We start from the raw sequence: 19,066 nt of genomic DNA on the forward strand, positions 1-19,066 counted from the left end.
TGATGAGTTCGTGTCCTTTGTAGGGACATGGATGAACCTGGAAACCATCATTCTCAGCAAACTGACACAAGAGCAGAAAATCAAACACTGCATGTTCTCACTCACAGGCGGGTGTTGAACAATGAGAACACATGGACACGGGAAGGGGAGCACTACACACTGGGGTCCACTGGGGGGAAATGGGGGAGGGACGGGGGGTGGGGAGGTGGGGAGAGATAGCATGGGGAGAAATGACAGATATAGGTGAGGGGGAGGAAGGCAGCAAATCACACTGCCATGTGTGTACCTATGCAACAATCTTGCATGTTCTTTACATGTACCCCAAAACCTAAAATGCAATTAAAAAAAATTAAAAAAAATATGTGGTGTCCACTCACCCTCTGCGCTTTCACTGGGAGCTGCAATCCTGAGCTGTTCCTAAATGGCCATCTTGGATCTTCCCCCTGAAAAAATTTTTTGTAGAGATGAGGTGTCACTATGTTGCCCAGGCTGGGATTCTCTGACTCTTAATAAATAATTGATTTTTAAATCTTTCCCCACAGAAACCTTGAGTGACTGAACTATGAAATGGCAAGAGACTATTTAGTTTCTATTTTCTGTGGGATGTTGGTCATTGATGCTCAGGATCGGTATAAGTAAGATGCCTGTGTGAAGCATGCTCCCTGCTGCACTGTCAGTTTTCATGAGCCACTATTTCTAATAAGACCTGTAGATACGTGTAGGATATAATCATCTCTAATCATATCATATATTACATGTAAGTTTCACCTTTTTAGACATGAGTTGATAAGATTTGAGCTTCAAAGACCATGACGTTAGTACTTCTTGAGTAATCAACTGAAGTATGTTTTACATATGTGTTTTCCAGATTGCTGACTTAATTATAAGTGCTTCTGAATTTAAAGGAAGCACTTGATGTTTAGGAAGAAATTAACCTTTAAATTCCATGTGTCTACGCTTAGTCTATACAGAGTTGTAATTGGATGTAAGATGCAGAATCACCTTTAGGGTTCTGTTTTTAGTGCATTTTATAAAACCCAAGCTGTAGTGTCCTTTGTTTGCCTTTCGGGTCATCTAAATAATCTGTTGCTAAGTCACGTTCCCAACTGTTGTGTTTCTGTTTCAGGTGAAGGGTAATCACAGTGTTAAAAGAAGATACACGGAAATGATGCAGGCTGCTCCTATGTTGGAAATTTGTTCATTTAAGTTCTCTCAATAAAGCTTTATAGCCTTCTGCAAAGAAGTCTTAGGCATCTTTTGGGATTTTATTTCTAGGTATTCGATACTGTGAAATATGTTATCATTCTTTGAAATTTTATATCCTGTTTGAACCGGTATGTAGAGAGATAATTCTTATATATTGATTTTGTATCCAGCAATCTTGTTAAATATGCTTATGAATTCTTAAAGTTTACTTTGAGATTGTTTTCAGTATTCAACATACAGAATGATATAATATTTGAATAAGAAAAATTTTGTTTCTGCCATTTTTTTATTTCCTTTTGTACTTTTTGTGGAGACCTGGTTTTGTTATATTTCCCAGGCTCTTTTTGAACTATTGAGTGCAAGTGATCCACCCGCCTCAGCCTCCCAAAGTGCTTGGATTACAGGCATGTGCCACTGGGCACATTGCTGCCATTTTGAACACTTTTCATTTCCTTTTCTGATTTTATGGCATTGGGCAGACCCACCTGGTACAATGGTGATAGTGGACATCCTTGTCTTAACCCTGATGAGAAATGGAAACATTTCAACATTTCACCATAGTATTTACTGTACTTTTTTTTGTAGATGGACTCTATCAGAGTAAGTCATTCCATTCTGTTCTACTTTGCTGATTCATTTTGAATATATGTTGAGTTTCATCAAACAATGCATCTATTTTGATTACTACAGCATTTTTCCCATTAATCTGTTAATGTAATGAATTAGATTGATAAATTTGTACTTTTTTATATTGTATATTTAAAAATTGAGATAGGGTCTCACTCTGTCACACAGGCTGGAGTGCAGTGGTGGTATCACAGCTCACTGCAGCCTTGACCTCCTAGGCTCAAGTGGTCCTCCCACCTCAGCCTCCTGAGTAGCCGTGACTACAGGTACATCACACCATGCCCAGCTAATGTTTCTCATTTTTTTTGTAGTGATGAGACTTTGTCATGTTGCTTAGGCTGGTCTTGAACTCCTGAGCTCAGGTGATCTGCCCAGCTCTGCCTCCTAAAATACTAGGATTTCAGGCATGAGCCTTGACCTGGCCAGGTTTTTCTTATATTGGGGTCTTAGACTAACCTTTGTGCAGGTGGGCTAACAGCGTAATGAAATTTATCATTCAATTGATTTAAAGAAAACTATCCTTGACTTTCCAGTGTGTAAGTACGTGAAAGCATGATTTTTTTTTTTTTTTTTTTTTTTTTATATTCCAATACCAGTGATACACAACCAACATTTAAACGGTTTTTTTTTTTTTTTTTTTTTCCTTCCTTTTTTTTTTTTATTGCATTTTAGGTTTTGGGGTACATGTGATGAACTTGCAAGATTGTTGCATAGGTACACACATGGCAGTGTGCTTTGCTGCCTTCCGTCCCCTCACCTGTATCTGTCATTTCTCCCCATGCTATCTCTTCCCACCTCCCCACCCCCCACCCCTCCCCCATTTCCCCCCAACGGACCCCAGTGTGTAGTGCTCCCCTCCCTGTGTCCATGTGTTCTCATTGTTCAACACCCGCCTATGAGCGAGAATATACGGTGTTTGATTTTCTGCTCTTGTGTCAGTTTGCTGAGAATGATGGTTTCCAGGTTCATCCATGTCCCTACAAAGGACGTGAACTCATCGTTTTTGATGGCTGCATAATATTCCATGGTGTATATGTACCACATTTTCCCTATCCAGTCTATCATCGTTGGGCATTTGGGTTGGTTCCAGGTCTTTGCTATTGTAAACAGTGCTGCAATGAACATTCGTGTGCACGTGTCCTTGTAGTAGAATGATTTATAATCCTTTGGATATATACCCAGTAATGGGATTGCTGGGTCAAATGGGATTTCTATTTTTAGGTCCTTGAGGAATCGCCACACTGTCTTCCACAATGGTTGAATTAATTTACATTCCCACCAACAGTGTAAAAGTGTTCCTATTTCTCCACATCCTCTCCAGCATCTGTTGTTTCCCGATTTTTTAATGATCGCCATTCTAACTGGTGTGAGATGGTATCTCAATGTGGTTTTGATTTGCATTTCTCTGATGACCAGTGATGATGAGCATTTTTTCATATGTTTGTTGGCCTCCTGTATGTCTTCTTTTGTAAAGTATCTGTTCATATCCTTTGCCCATTTTTGAATGGGCTTGTTTGTTTTTTTCTTGTAGAAAAGCATGATTTTTAAAGCATATATTGCTATGGGTGTTGGGACCCCTGCATTTTCTGATGCTGTGGGAGCATGTCCTTGTAGGTACCTTTAGTCTGTTTTCTTACTACAAACGTGTTAAGGCCATGGGTTGTGACTGATAAGGAATGCATCTTGCTAATTTCAAGATGGAGTTCATTTTCAAATGGTGTCAGTTTAGCTGTCCTAGGCTTCTGTTTCCCTAATACTGTCACTTCTCATTCTGTAATTCTGATGCTATAAATAATGTTTTAGTATTTTCTTACAGGTCCTTGAAGTCGTATTCGTTCTTTGTCTCTTTCTCTGACTTGTTCATGTTGAACAATTTCTTTTTGGGGTAGGTTGCTATTCTGTTTTAGCAGGTCGTCTACGTGTCTTCCCAGGCAGTCACCATGGTCCTTGTCCCCATGATGGGGCCAGGGCAAGAGAGGGCCCTGGAGGGGAGAGGAGCTCAGTTGAAGATGGAGTGAGTTTTGAGGGGGGCACTATTTAAAGTATATGAGTCCCAGAGGCATAGGAAACAGCAGCGGGAGGTGGGATTCCATTATCCTCAGTGGGGATGGGAATGGGGGGTTTGGAGTGTGTTGCTGGTAACGGCAGCCCTCCCCGTTTCACCCACAGCTGCGCATGCTCCTTCTCGCCTCGGTGCGCATGTTCACTGGTCGTCTTCAGGTCAGCCCCTTCGCCTACGTGGAGAACGCCAGGGAGCTGTGAGGGTCTGTGGTCACGTTCCTGCCTCTGGACTCTTTTTTTCCTCTCCTTAGACTCATCTGGTAGGTCCACAGGCCAGTCCTTCTGGGGGCTGAAGTTTGAGTGAGGGCGAGGAAGAGGCGGTGGGCTTTGGGCGGGTCCACGGGTTTCAGTGCCTGGTCTGTGACCTCTGAGGGAGAAGTGCCACCTGACCTTCAAGCGTGGGGCCCTGAGGTCGCCCTACTTTAACTCACAGGCTTTGTGGTCGTGAAGGGCCCAGGACAGAGAGGAAGGTGGGCCATGGAGGGGAGGCAGTCAGGGGCTCAGGTGAAGATGGGGCAAATGCTGGGGGTGATGTTGGAGGGATGGAAGTCCCGAGGTGCTGGGAACCCCTGACACAGGGCACCTTCCTGAGTCCTGAATGGGGCGCTCGATCGGGGGCAAGGTGGGCGGTAAAGAAGGGGCCTGGAAACTGGGAAAGCCGAAGGCTGGTGAGCGCCCCCCAGCAGTATGGGGTGAGTAGTAACCCAGTGAGAAGCATTGCTAGGTCTCGCCTTTGCCATGCAGGGTCAGGAAACAATGGGAAAGACTGGGTGAGGCTCTGTAGTCCAGCCAAACTTGATTTGTTGGGGGTGAATGGCTCTAGTAAGTGGGAGTGTGCCAAAAGCAGCGGTCACAGGAATTATGATTAACTAGTGTATTCATGTGAAGTCAACTTGTGAAACTGAACCTCATGAGAAATGTCCTCTGTCAGCAAGGCCCAGTGGCATGTACCTGTAGTCCAGTTACTCAGTTACTCAGTCCAAGTTACTCAGGACACTAAGACGGGAGGATCCCTTGAGCGGGAGGTCGAGGCTGCAGTGAGCATGCTGCTGCACCCCAGCCTGAGCAACAGAGTGAGGCCTTGTGTCCAAAAGAAATTTAGAAAAAAATGTCCTCTGCCTTTTGCCACATGCCTTTAGAAGATTGCTCTGCCAGCTTGTCTTGCATAAATGGCTTTGCATGCACTCAGAAAAGGTACACATGTATGCTTAGCTCTGGGACTTATTTTGGGAATATTTTCCAAATTAAAATGACAAGTTAACATTTAGCCATGGAAGTGATCGAATATAGCTGTCCTCTCAAGTGCATGTTCCCAGTCACCGTTTTCTGTTTTCAGTGTGAAATATGAGTTGGTGAGGAAGATCAACCTATTGGCCTAGACCAAGACGCTATGTAGAATGTCCTGAGGTGAGTGGGCCTATGCTGGTGAGTGCTTTAATGTTAATCTGATGTTTTCTATTAGCAGAAGTTATTTTTTGTGATAGTGTTTTTGCATCAGTATATAGACACTGATAAAGGTCTTCATGCTGATAAAAAATGATTATGGTGTCTCATGAAGGAAACATTGATTCAGGAGGATTTTGTTTTTCTCTTGTGTTTTTCAGGTTTCGCACATTACTTCTTTCTCATGCTTTGCTTGTTAATGACAGATTGTACACATCTATTCTAACACAAAGTATAATAGCTTCTGAAGTCTTTGTTGCTTACTTTATTCAGAGTAACTTTCCTGTGGTAGAGTAACCTCATTAAGCATACAGAATAGAGTTGGAGAAACGTCTTTAGGCTTAGTTGTGATCAGAAATATCTATGTATTCTGTGTGCATATATTAATAACAAAACTTTTTTTTATTTGCATGTGCGCGTGCACAAACACACACACACACACATTCTCTCTGGCCCGAGCAGTTCAGTGATGAAGAAGTGGAAACACCAAAACCTGAAGAAGGGGAACCAGCAACTCAAAGTCAGGTTCCTGCACCTGCTCAGGAGGGAGAGGATGAGGGAGCATCTGCAGGTCAAGGTGAAGGGAAAGAGAAGAACAATGCCTGTTGTTGTGTGTGTGCATGCATGTGTCTCATGCATTATCATATAGTAGGAACAGGAGGAAAGAAAACAATGGAAAGAATGCCTAAAATTGACTGGAAAAGTGAGGAGGGTATATAGTTTGCAGCTTAGCTTAGGGAAACCCCTCACTATGATGAAATATGTCCACTTTATGAATGAGAGAATGGAGGCTCAGGGACTTGGTGAATACAGAATTTGTATTTTGTTTCAAAGTTTGTGTCTTCCTACTATCTATGTTGCTTTAAAAAAAAGTAAATGATTTTGCCGAAAGTGCTTATAACTCAAATGCTTTACTGTACTGGCCCAAGAATAGACCAAGTTCAGAGGAGCAGGAGCAACTCCAGTAACAGAATGTTGGCTACCGTTATGTGTGTGTGTGTGTGTGTGTGTATTTTAAATGAATGACAGGTTCTTACATTGCCCAGTCTTGCCTCGCATAACTTCACCTCCTCAAGCGCCAGGACAATTGTCCTGAGCTACTGTGGCTCCCTTGATTGATACTTTTATATGGTAAGTTTGATGTGGATAAATCAGGGTACTACCATACAGGTGACTGGTTTAGTGTGATTTTTTCAGTGGCTTTTATGAGGTGATTAAATCCTTTTTTGGTTAGAAAAACCAAAAAAAGGAATTATCCTGAAATTAGCATGAGATAGAAACAATTTCCCCTAGATAAAATAGTTTGGAACAAATCATTTATATAACTTAGGTCATGGATTATTCTAGGGATTTACTGTTAAAGTTTTCTAGACTATGACTGACAACAATGCCCATTAGTTGCTGTCCACCCACTCCTGTATTCTCAGTGTGGGACAGTATTTTTTCTGTGATTCACAAACCATGTTATTTTTTGGTGCTTTGTTCTACATGAGGTTCATTTATGGAATATCACATTTAGGACCTTTGAACCTAAATATGACTTTATTTGAAGAAAGTTAAGTTTCTGTTGAACCCAATAGGTAATGGATGTCATGACTGTAAGATTTTCCATAGTACTCATTCAGCTAATGAATCCTTAGAAATTTATATTGTAATTGTAACTGAAATCCTATCCATATTGTAGATATCAGATTTCTTAGCTGATGCCCACTGCTGTTATTGCTGATTGTAAGCATTACACATGTCCTGTGGTTTATGTTTAGACTGTCATTTAAGAGAAAGGTCTCAACCTGGGCTGAATGCCGTGCACTCGTAGTCCCAGCTACTTGGGAGGCTGAGGTGAGAGGATTGCTTGAGCCCAGGAGTTCAAGCCCAGCCTGGGAAACATAGCGAGACCTCATTGCTAACAAGAAAGAAAGAAAGAAATACATAAAGGTTTCATGATATAGGAAAACAAACATGCAACGTTCCTTTCTGTTTGCTGGTAATGTTGCAAACATAACTCTTTACTGAACTGTAACACTTAAAAATAGTTAAGATGGTAAACTTTATGTTGTGTATTTTTTACCGTAATTTAAAAAAACTCATGTCTTTCTAAATTCAGTGTAGACTTACAACTTTTGAGTATATGTCATATATTCTTCTAAATTTTGACTTTATATATTTTTAAGACATAAAATTTATAGAAAATTTCCAGGAATAGTACAATTAAGTCATGTACTTTTCACCTAGATTCACCAATTGTTAATAGCTTTTGCTCCATTGGTTTGATATCTTTTGCCTCCCTGACTTACCCTGCTGCCCCCACACTCACACACACACACAGATATTATGTTTACTGTTATTAATGGTGAAATGTTTAGATAAAGTTTCAAGTATTATGGCCCTTTACCCTGTGTACTTGAGTGTATGTATGTCGTCAGAAGAAAGAACAAGTCATTCCCTGGATCATCACTGCACAAAGATCAAAATCAGGAAGTTTAACAATGTGAAAATGCAGTCTTTTCATACACAGTGTGTACTCAAGTTTTTCCAGGTATCCAGAAAATTCCTTTTTTCTTTTTTTTTAAATACAGAGTCTCACTCTGTTGCTTAGGCTGGAGTACAGTAATGCAATCTAGGCTCACTGCAACCTACACATCCCAGGTTCAAGGGATTCTAATGCCTTGGCCTCCTCCCAAGTAGGTGGGACTACAGTTGGTGGCCACTGTGCCTGTCTAATGTTTCCTTTTTTTTTTGTATTTTTAGTAGATATGGGTTTCACCATGTCGGCCAGGGTGGTCTTGAACTTCTGACCTCACCTGACCTGCCCACCCTGGCATCCAAAAATGCTGGGATTACAGGCTTGAGCCACCGAACCTGGCCCAGATAGTTGCCTTTACAGAATTTTTTGTTTCTAATCCAGAGCCCAGTTCAGGATCATGTCTTGCATGTACTTGTCATGTATTTTTAGTTTATTTTAATCTGGAATAGTTCCTTAATTTTTCTTTGTCATTCATGATATGGACATTTTTGAAGAGGATCGACCAGTTGTTTTGCAGAATGTTCACCAGTTTGGGCTTTTTCGTGTATTTTTTTAAGACCATTTTTCACTCATCATTTATTGGTGGCTACTGATGCTATATAGGAGTCTAAGTGCTATGAGAGACAGGATTTCAGCCTTGAGACATTTAATACGATAACGACACTCAGAAGGCCAATAACAGAGCAATGCAAAGGAGGCAACAAAGCTGTCTGAGGGCAGTATTTGGGCTGGAAGAGGGTAATATTTAGAAAACCCTGTTTTCCTGTTTTCTGCTAACAGTCTCCTGAAATAATGTTCTTCAGATTCTTATCAATACATTTAGTATTATACTAACTAAAGGTTTTATTTGATAACACCAAGAGCATGAATATTATTTCTTTATCTTCATGTTTTACTGTCTAAATTTATATATATGTAAATATATATAATATTAAAAATAAGATATATATTTTATTTTTAAGGGCCAGAGCCTGAAGCTGATAGCCAAGAACAGGTTCATCCAATGACTGCATGTGAACGTGGAGATGATCCTAATATATAGGAGATGCGCCTGCCAAATCCAGAGCAGGTGAAATCACCAGAAGAAGGTAGATAATCCATTAGGCATGCAAATTGTAGGGTGTTGTTTCCACAGTATCATATATGTATATATATATATACATATATATATATATATATATATTTTTTTTTTTTTTTTTTTTTTTTCTCTGAGATGGAGTCTTGCTCTGTCACCCAGGCTGGAGTGCAGTGATGTGATCTCGGCTCACTGGAACTTCTGCCTCCGAGGTTCAAATGATTCATCTGCCTCAGCCTCCTGAATAGCTGTGATTATGGGCATGAGCCACCATGCCCAGCTAATTTTTGTATTTTTAATAGAGATGGGGTTTTGTCATGTTGGACAGGCTGGTTTTGAACTCCTGACCTCAGATGATCCACCCACCTTGGCCTCCCAAAGTGCCAGGATTTTAGGTGTGAGCCACCGTGCCCAGTATTATATTTTTAATAACACAGAAGTAACAATACTGCCTCTTTAATAATAGAGTTCTTATGTAAAGGTTATTTGAAACGTAGTTCAGGCCGTAGCACCTGACTTATAGACTGTCAGATATAGAAAGATGCTGAGTCAAACTTATGTTGACTTACAACTTTTTAGTATAAGTCCTTAAACCAATAATTTATAATTTTCAGATGCTTTTGTAAGGATCTCCTTTTAACAAATACCCAATACATTTGTAACACCCATCAGTTGGTGTGAAATATGCCGAAGCACTGATGTAGCTTCTAATACCAGCTCTTACAGCATTTGCTTAACTTCTAAACCTGTCTTTGGTCTTATAAAATAGTGAGTTCGTGTGAGATATTTTAAAATCATTTTCCATTCTGGTACGTTCATAGTCTGATCCTGTTGGATAGAATGCGTAGGATACAGAGATTGTCAGTGTTGCATGTTTTTTTTTTTTTTTTTTAATCTATCATCAGTCATCAAACTCTGGCCTGAGTCATCTTAAGACATCTAATTGAGATTTCATTGATACTGAGAAAGTGAGCGGGCCCTCTGCTTCGTGTTTGTTTTCTTTGTGGAGACCTGAATGCCTATTCTGAGATTCCATCAAATTCTGAAATCTCTGGCCATTTTTTGTTTGTTTTTTTTGAGACACAGTGTGACTCTGTCACCCAGGCTGGAGTGTAGTGTTGTGATTTCAGTTGACTTCAACCTCTGCCTCCCAGGCTCAAGCAATCCTCCCACCTCAGCCTCCTGAGTACCTGGAACTACAGGTACAATCTACCATCCCTGACTAATTTTGTTTTTTTTTTTAAAATTTGTTAGTAGAGATGAGAGCTCACTATGTTGCCCAGTCTGGGATTCTCTGGCTCTTCATGAATAATTGGTTTTTAAATTTTTTCCCAAAAAAACCTTGCATGACTGAATTATCAAATGGCTTGAGACTGTTTAGTTTCTACCATGTGTGGCATGTAGATCAGTGGTGCTCAGCATCGGTATGAGTAAGATGCCTGTGTTAAGCATCCTCCGTGCCCCACTGTCAGTCTTCATGAGGCACTATTTCTAATAAGACTGTAGACACATATGTGATATAATCATCTCTAACCATATCAAATGTTACATGTAAGTTTCAGCTTTTGAGAACATCAGTTGAGAAGATTTGAAGTTCAAAGACCATGACTTTAGTACTTCCTGAGTAATCAACTGAAGTGTGTTTGACACGTGTTTTCCAATTTGCTGACTATTAATTATAAGTGCTTCTGAATTTAAAGGAAGCACTTGCTGTTTAGGAAGAAATAAACTGTAAATTCTGCAGGTCTATCCTCAAAGTCTATACAGAGGTTTAATCTGATATAAGACACAGGATCACCCTTAGTGTTCTGTTTTTAGTGTATTTTATGAAACTCAAACCGTAGTGTCCTTTGTATACCTTTATGGTCATCTAAATAAACTGCTGCTCAGTAATGTTCCCAACTGTTATGTTTTTGTTTCAGGTGAAAGGCAGTCACAGCATTAAAAGAAGACACACTGAAATGATACAGGCTGCTCCTATGTTGGAAATTTGTTCACTAAAAATCTTTCAATAAAGCTTTATAGCCTTCTGCAAAGAAGTCTTTTGCATCTTTTGTTAATTTTATTTCAGATATTTGATGATGTGAAATGTCTTTCAGTCTTTGAAATTTTATATTCTAACTCTTTGAGCTGGTGTGTGGAGGCATAATTCCTATGTATAGATTTTCTATCCAGCAACCTTGTTAAATATGCTTAAGAATCTTAGAAGTACACCGCATGTTCTCATTCATAAGTGGGTGTTTAACAATGAGAACACATGGACACAAGGAGGGGATCATCACACACCGGGGCCTGTCAAGGGGGTTGGTGGGTTAGGGAAGGGATAGCAGTGGGTGGGGGATTGGGGAGGACTAACATTAGGAGAAATCCCTAATGTAGATGACAGGGTGATGGATGCAGCAAACCACATGACACGTGCATACCTATGTAATAAACTTGCGCATTCTGCACATGTACCCCAGAACTTAAAGTATAATAATCAAAACAAAACAAAAAAAGGTTTACTTCTAGATTTTTTTCAGTTTTCAACATTCAGAACCATATTATCTTCAAATAAGATTTTAATTCCTGCCATTTTTGTTTTGTTTTGTTTTGTTTTTATTTTTTTTTTTGGAGACTGGGATTTTGACTTCTTGTCCAGGCTTTTATTGAACTCCTAAGTGCAAGTAATCCACTCGTCTTAGCCTTTCAATGTGTTGGTATTACAGGCATGGGCCACTGCGTCGGGCCTGTTTTTGCCATTTTAAACACTTTTATTTTCTTTTCTGATATTACGGCATTGGGCAGACCCACCTGGTACAATGGTGATAGTGGAAATGTTTGTGTTATTCTTGATGAGAAAAGGAAATTTTCAACATTTCGTGACAATTTTTACTGTATTGTTTTTGTAGATGGACTTGGTCAGTCATTCCATTCTGTTCTTGTTGAGAGTATTCATTTTGAACACATGTTGAATTTCATCAAACATTGCATCTGACAGGGTTTCCCCCCCAGTAATCTGTTAATGTAGTGATTTACATTGATAAATTTGTACTCTTCTTTTTTTTTTTTTTTTTTTTTTTTTTTTTGAGACGGAGTTTTGCTCTTGTTGCCCAGGCTGGACTGCAATGCCACAATCTCATCGCAACCTCTGCCTCCCAGGTTCAAACAATTATCTTGCCTCAGCCTCCCAAGTAGCTGAGAATACAGGCATGCGCCACCATGCCCCGCTAATTTTGTATTTTTAGTAGAGATGAGGTTTCTCCATGTTGGTTAAGCTGGTCTCTAACTCCCAACCTCAGGTGATCCACCTGCCTCAGCCTCCTGAAGTGCTCGGATTACAGGCATCAGCCACCACACCCGCCCAATAAATTTGTACTTTTTAAATTTTAACAGTTGAGACAGGTCTCATTCTGTCACCCATGCTGGACTGCAATAGTGTGATCACATCTCACTGCAGCCTCAACCTCCTGAGCTCAAGTGATTTTCCCACCTCAGCCTCCTGAGTAGCTGGGACTATAGGTACATGCATCCATGCCCAGCTAATTTTTCAATTTTTTTTTTCAATTTTAGAGAATTAGATTTTTTCATGTTGCCCAGGCTGATTTTGTACTCCTAGGCTCAAAATAAACAGTATTCCTGCTCTCTTGATCAAGAAGCATTTGCTCTCGTAAGAAACATATGTACATTTGAGTGAAAGTGATATTTCTTATTGTATATACAAGAGCATCTACATTGTCTTCACTGAACATTGTTCAAGATGCTATACTTAACCTTTTGAAGTTCCAGCACACATTTTCTATCTTGAATATACCTATACAGCTGTATAGGTACTGTCTCAGTTGAAACTGTCTCAGTTTCAATGACCAAAACAACAATTGTTTGTTTTCTCTAAAGAATTCTGCATGCTTATTATTGTACAGAAGTGTATTAATATTGAAGACGACTCAAGTAAAAATCACAATACAAACAGCAGCGCAAAATGGAAATGATTAAATCTACAAAACAAAAAAAGTTTAAATTTTTGAATAAAAATTAAAAAACCCATATCTTTCAAACAACCATACTGTTCAGTCTGTACTTTCAGTCCTTTCCTTAAATCTGTTTTAAAAGATTAGACAACGTGTTTGCTGATAAAAATTTCCAGCAGGATCAAAATATACATTTATATGCAGACTTTATATTAGAGATCTAATGCATCACTGAGGCATTGCATCAACACCAGATTCATATTAAACTGGATATAGAAAATAAGTTAATGCCAGATTACAACTGCCTAGCAGAGCAACTTCAGCACTCTAGTCAACTAGTATTTAGTCCAAAATACAGACGATCAAAGTTAATACTTCCATTCCGTTCACAAAGCGAGGTTGTATCACTAATAAATAAGCTTTCTTAGAACTCCAAAGTTGAATGAGGTACGAAAGAATGTCTTCATAATATTGTAGTTCATAGGTCTGGGGAACCAGAAGGAAGGGTTATGGGGGCAAGGAGTAGGAGGCCACCATAGGTCATATTCTGAATAGGAATGAATGCTAATGTCTCCAGCCTGAGGTGCTTTAACCTGTGACAATCTCTTTGCTGTCTCCTCCATGAAGCAGGTGAAGTGGAAGTTGGTTCTCTTCTGACTGCTTGCCATTTTCTCCAGGCTGGCCAGAGAAGTACTGGGCTCTGAGTTCTAGAGGTTCTCCAGATTTCCTGTCAGCCCACCAACAGGTGAGCTCTTCCCAATGCCGAGGCTTCTGGGAATTGGAGGGATGCCACCATTCTGAATGACGGAGATCCCGTTGGCCTTCATAGTCAACCCGTTGGAGTGTGGTGCTGCATACTGATTCCAGAGGCTGGAAGGATCGCCACTTCCTGATCTTGCCGCCAAATCCTTATGGAACATTTCTGGGAACTTGACGGGATTGCCTCCTAGAAATGTCATGGGGCCATCTCCAGAGAGCCACCTACCCTGTCACACAGGGGTGCTATTCCACACGTGAGGGCCCATGTGTACCTTTCGTCATGACAGCTCTTCCACAAATAATGCAAGCAAAGGGTTTCTCTCCAGTGTGAGTTCTACAGGGCACACAACGACTCAACAAGGAGGAGGTTTTGCCACACATGTTGCAATAGTGCTGCTTGGGAGTTCTGGGCAGAGTCAGGAGCAGAACTGGGGATGTGGCAGAGAAAGACAGAGGCCCAGAAGAGATGTGACTGGTGGGGGTGTCCTTACTGTCCTGAGGAGAAACATGCACAAAGCCATTGACCTCCGTTTTGATGAGAGATAACAATGAGTTGGCAGAAATCACCACAGAGTTCTGACTGGAGCCAAGGTTGGATCTGGGCTCAAAGAGCTGTGATTGTAGATCTCGCATCTTATATGTCAACATGTGCTGCTTTAAACGACCCTTTGTGGAAAAGTCACGATTGCAAACTGTGCAAATAAATGGTCTCTCTTCTGTACATAGTGAATGTACAAGGCAGTCTGACAAGCAAATATTTTGCTACAAATGTTGCAAGTAGTGTTTTTTAAATTTACCCTGGCCTCTGAGAGGGAAGAGGATCCCCAAAGAATCTTCTTTGATGATTTTCTCTATGTGACTAGATATCAGATCCAAAGCCCCACCATTCACTGGAATGAATGACAAAGCATTGGCACACTCATTTGGGACCACTGCCTATGGTTTCTCCTCCTTGCTGGGTGACTTATGGAACTCCTGGGTGCTGTTGGATGGGGACAGAGCCTGCATGGAAGACGGAGTCTCTGAGATGGCTGGGCTTCCAGGACTTTGGCTCTCCATGTCACCACTCACTGAGGATGAATCATTGATCAGGACATCATCCTCAATGGACTCGTTCTCCACTGACTTCAGGCTGGCCTGCAGCAGCTCTGCTAGGCTGACATTTATCGTCTTCATCTGATGTTCCAAAGCAGTGATGCTTGACATCTCTAGGGGCAAAGGCAAAGAAGGTAAGCTGTCTTGGGAGTCATCTGCAAACTTGGGCATATCAGGGATGCTGCCCTCAGGATAAGTTGTCTAAGGTCAACATTTTTCTCATAGAAGGAGCCCCTGTCAGACTCCATGAACTCAGGGTAACTGTTGGGGACTGGGGCTTTGGGGACCTGGCCTCCCATATGCTTTCAAGTGTGCTGCTATGGATGACAGCATTCATCTGTCAACCTCTGGCAGATGGGGCAGGAATACTGGACTCTGAGCAGGGGCACAACACGATGGACACTGTAGCGGGTTTTAAGATTCCTTTTTGTGATGAAAACCTGGCCACAGATCTTACACTTAAAGGGCCTCTCCCCCGTGTTTGTCTAGTAGTGCCTTTACAAGGCATTCTAACAACTGAGAACTGGGTGGCAGATGATGCAGTCATTGGGGTCACAGCATTTTGTCAATGTTTTCTACCAGTTGCTGAAGCTTGTATGTCTCTGATGCCTGGGCTGAGTCCAGGGGTCCCCTGAAAGGTAACCTGGGCTTAAAATGCTTGGATGTGAGTGGCAACAAAGGGTTGGTGAAGGTGATGGTGCTTCTTCCGGGGGGCTGCAGTCTGCTGCTGGGGAGCTCAGGGCACTACTGCTCAGTTTCAGGACCGAGTTGGTGACCACACCACTCTCTTCACTTTTGCCACTGAAGAGTGGCAGAGTGGACCCTTCAGCTTCCTCTGGGAGCCCACATAGGTTTCTTATACACTGCTTGGTGACCCTGGAGTCACTTTTGACTGAACCTGTGGGGCTGGTGGCAGAATGGCTAATGGGGATGGGGGCTGGCTCTTTCGTCTTGATGAAGGATATGAGGCTTGGGAGGGTTGGGGGCAATGGGAGGCCGACTGAAGTGGTCAGAGTATCAGGACTGGTTTGGTGTCTAACCAGCTGGTGACTGGCTTCTCTGGAGGGATGGATATGCTGTATGGGATGTCGGTACTCGTGGGGATATTGTCCAAATGCTCAGGCACAGGATAGGGGTTCATCTGGATGTGAGGGTATTTCTCTTTGTGGCACTGAAAGCAGACTATCAGATTCCCCTTTGTGGAGAACGTGTTCCCACAGATGTACCTGAACAGCTGCTTTCCAGTATGGGAATGAAAGTGGATCTGCAAGGCACTGTTGCTCTCAAAGACCCTTGTGCAGAACCTGCACTGTGTTTGAAGAATGCCTCATTGAAAGTACTTTTCACTTCAAAGGCAGGGACATTTGGTGGCTTGCTTTTTCTTTGCTGAGCCAAGGCAGACAAGGAGTCTAAATCCTCTGCAGTTGTTCCAATGTTGGGCAAAGGGCTGGGGAAAACCGAGTTAGTGGGGGCCAACTGAGGTAGAAGTGGATTAGATGCAGGATTTAATAAACTGCTTATTGCAAAAGCTGGTGAGGATGATGAGGAAACTGCTGAGTTGCTGACTTGGGAGGTCCCAGCAATTGACCCAACTTTTTCTGAGGATGGCGTGGTAACTGCCACCAGCAATATGTTCATATTGGGGAAGAGCCGCTGTTGGATGGAATGCTGGTGTTGCCAGAACTACTCTGAGGTAGCTGGACTAGGGACAGCTGTTTCACACCACGAATGCTGGCAGATTGGTTGGAGAGGCTCTGCGCCAATCCAGCTGCTGCTGCCAGCTGCTGAGATAAATGAGAACTTAGCATGGACCAGGGGTTGGCGGATGTTTATAAAGTACCTTGAGAACGGTTAGAAGATGTTGGCAAGTCTGCATTCTGAGAAGCCAATAGCAATATTTGGTGATGAATCTATTCAATCAGTTGCAGCTGATGTATCTGCTGCTTCTGCAGAGCTAGGGACTGTTCCATGAGGGCTGGGATGGACAGCTTGCCCCGGGGAGCCCAGCTGCACCTTGCTTCCTGGGAGAAATGGGACACCACCACCTTGGTGCTCTGGAGGTTCTTGATGATGACGTTGCTGTTGATCATGGAGGAGTTGCCCAGTGTTGTCAGGTCCCTGAGTTGAGGTGGAGAGGTTGTGATTGCTGAGGTACCTGTGGAGGAGCTGCTGCTGCTGCTGCCAATTGGGGCAGTACTGCTGTGGCTGCCGCTGGAAGTTGCCGGGGACTCCACCTCCATGGACTCTTCCCTGTCAAGTCCGACGTGTTCTGAAAGGTCGCTGCAGTCCACTTGATCTGTTTTGTTAACTGTTTTTTTCATTTGTTCATCAGGATTATTGAGAGGGGGTCTGGGGAAGAAGGTTTCATGTGGGGAGGCTGGATTTTCATTTACTATTAAAACGAATTGATTTTTAGTATGATTGTTCTTGTGGAGCAGAAGATGTGATAATTCAAAGATCTTGGCACAGCACCGGCCACAGACATAGGTGTCCTTGATTTAGTGGGGAGACTTTATTGACCCTTTTCCTTGTCTCCATCTCGCTGGAGCAGCGAGGTGTCTTTGGTGAAGATTGGAAATGTTGAGGTTTCCCTTGCTTTCTCTGTGACATGTTGACTCAAATATCAACTGGGCAGAATAAAAAATTGCTAGGCCGGGCGCAGTGGCTCAAGCCTGTAATCCCAGCACTTTGGGAGGCCGAGGCGGGTGGATCACGAGGTCGAGAGATCGAGACCATCCTGGTCAACAAGGTGAAACCCCGTCTCTACTAAAAATACAAAAAAAAGTTAGCTGGGCATGGTGGTGCGTGCCTGTAATCCCAGCTACTTAGGAGGCTGAGGCAGGAGAATTGCCTGAGCCCAGGAGGCGGAGGTTGCGGTGAGCCGAGATCGCGCCATTGCACTCCAGCCTGGGTAACGAGAGCGAAACTCTGTCTCAAAAAAAAAAAAAAAAATCGCTAAAAAAAAAAAAAATCTCAAAATTGTGGATATTGAGCAGCGGTGGTGGTGGTTCCCATTGCCCACCCCCTCATGGGCTCCCTGGCCCCAGGCACAGCATATGTGTGTCCATGTGTCCTGCTATAATTATCTGCATAGAGTTGTTTTTTTTTTTGACAGAGTCTTGCTCTGTCCCTTAGGCTAGAGTGCAGAGGCACAATTTGGGCAGCTCACTGCAACCTCTGCCTCCTGAGTTCAATCAAATCTCATGCCTCAGCCTCCCCAGTAGTTGAGACTACAGGTGCCTGCCACTACACCCCGCTAATTTTTGTATTTTTTAGTAGAGAGGAGGCTTCACCATGTTGGCCAAACTAGTCTCGAACTCCTGACCTCAAGTGATCCACCCCCCTTGGCCTCCCAAACTGCTGGGATGATAGGCATGAGCCACTGTGCCTAGCCGGCATAGTACTTTTGATTTAATCTTGTCAGCTTAATTTTTTTTTACCATTTTATTGAGTTATAATTGTTATTCTGTCGATTACACATATTTAAAGTGTAGATAATATGGTCAGTTTTGACATATGCACGAATCCATGAAACCATCACAAGAATCAAGATAGTGAACATATGCATCACCTCCAAAAGTCTCCTCATGTCCCTTTGTCATCCTTCCATCCCACCCCTTCCTCCTACCTTCCCATCTCCATGCAACCATTGACTACTTTCTAAGTTCTATAATTTTATAAAAATGGAACCATACAGTATATACTCTTTTTCAACTGGTTTCATTCATACGGGATAATTATTTTGAGGTTCATTCGTGGTGGTGTTGTCAAACACCAGACGTTCAGCCTAGGTCCAGTTGCTCACCACATAGAAAGCCAATCGCCAAGACAAGTGTTGCCCAGGAAAAAAGGCTTTATTGCAGGGGATGTCAACCAACAGATGGGAGACAAGTCTCAAATCTGTCACTCCAACTGACTAAAGTTAGGGGTTTATGAAGTGGGAAAGGAAAACAGGAATTAGGATTAAGGAAGAGGAGTTGGTCAATAGGTAGCAGGTGTAGCACACTGTCTGGATGTGCTAATCTGGAAAGCCCCAGCCCCACTGACACCATCTAGGGGCCTATTGGTCAGTCTCCTGAGAAAGGAACTCAGACAAGACAAATGTAAGTTTCTAAAGCTTCAGTTTTATGGGAAACTTGGGCTGGTTTCAAGTTTCTTTAATGTGCTAATTTTATAGCCCCATCTAGTAAGTCTGAAATTTCTAATTTTATACTCTTTTTTTTTTTTGGCTAAAGTCTCTGATAGCTTTTATAATACATGACCTCTTGAGAAAGGTAAAATGTAGACATGATCAGATATGTACACTTTCAGGTGAGGATTTTGTCA

General features: G+C 42.1%; 2 pseudogenes; one reads left to right on the forward strand and one right to left on the reverse strand.

The window, feature by feature from the left end:
* The first annotated feature begins 5,238 nt into the window (after positions 1–5,238).
* LOC101048484 (G antigen 10-like) lies at positions 5,239–8,957 on the forward strand (annotated as a pseudogene).
* Positions 8,958–13,474: 4,517 nt separating this feature from the next.
* LOC101048809 (sal-like protein 1 pseudogene) lies at positions 13,475–17,350 on the reverse strand (annotated as a pseudogene).
* Positions 17,351–19,066: the final 1,716 nt, after the last annotated feature.

Source organism: Saimiri boliviensis, chromosome X (genome assembly GCF_048565385.1).
Source record: "Saimiri boliviensis isolate mSaiBol1 chromosome X, mSaiBol1.pri, whole genome shotgun sequence".
Lineage (NCBI taxonomy): Eukaryota > Metazoa > Chordata > Mammalia > Primates > Cebidae > Saimiri > Saimiri boliviensis.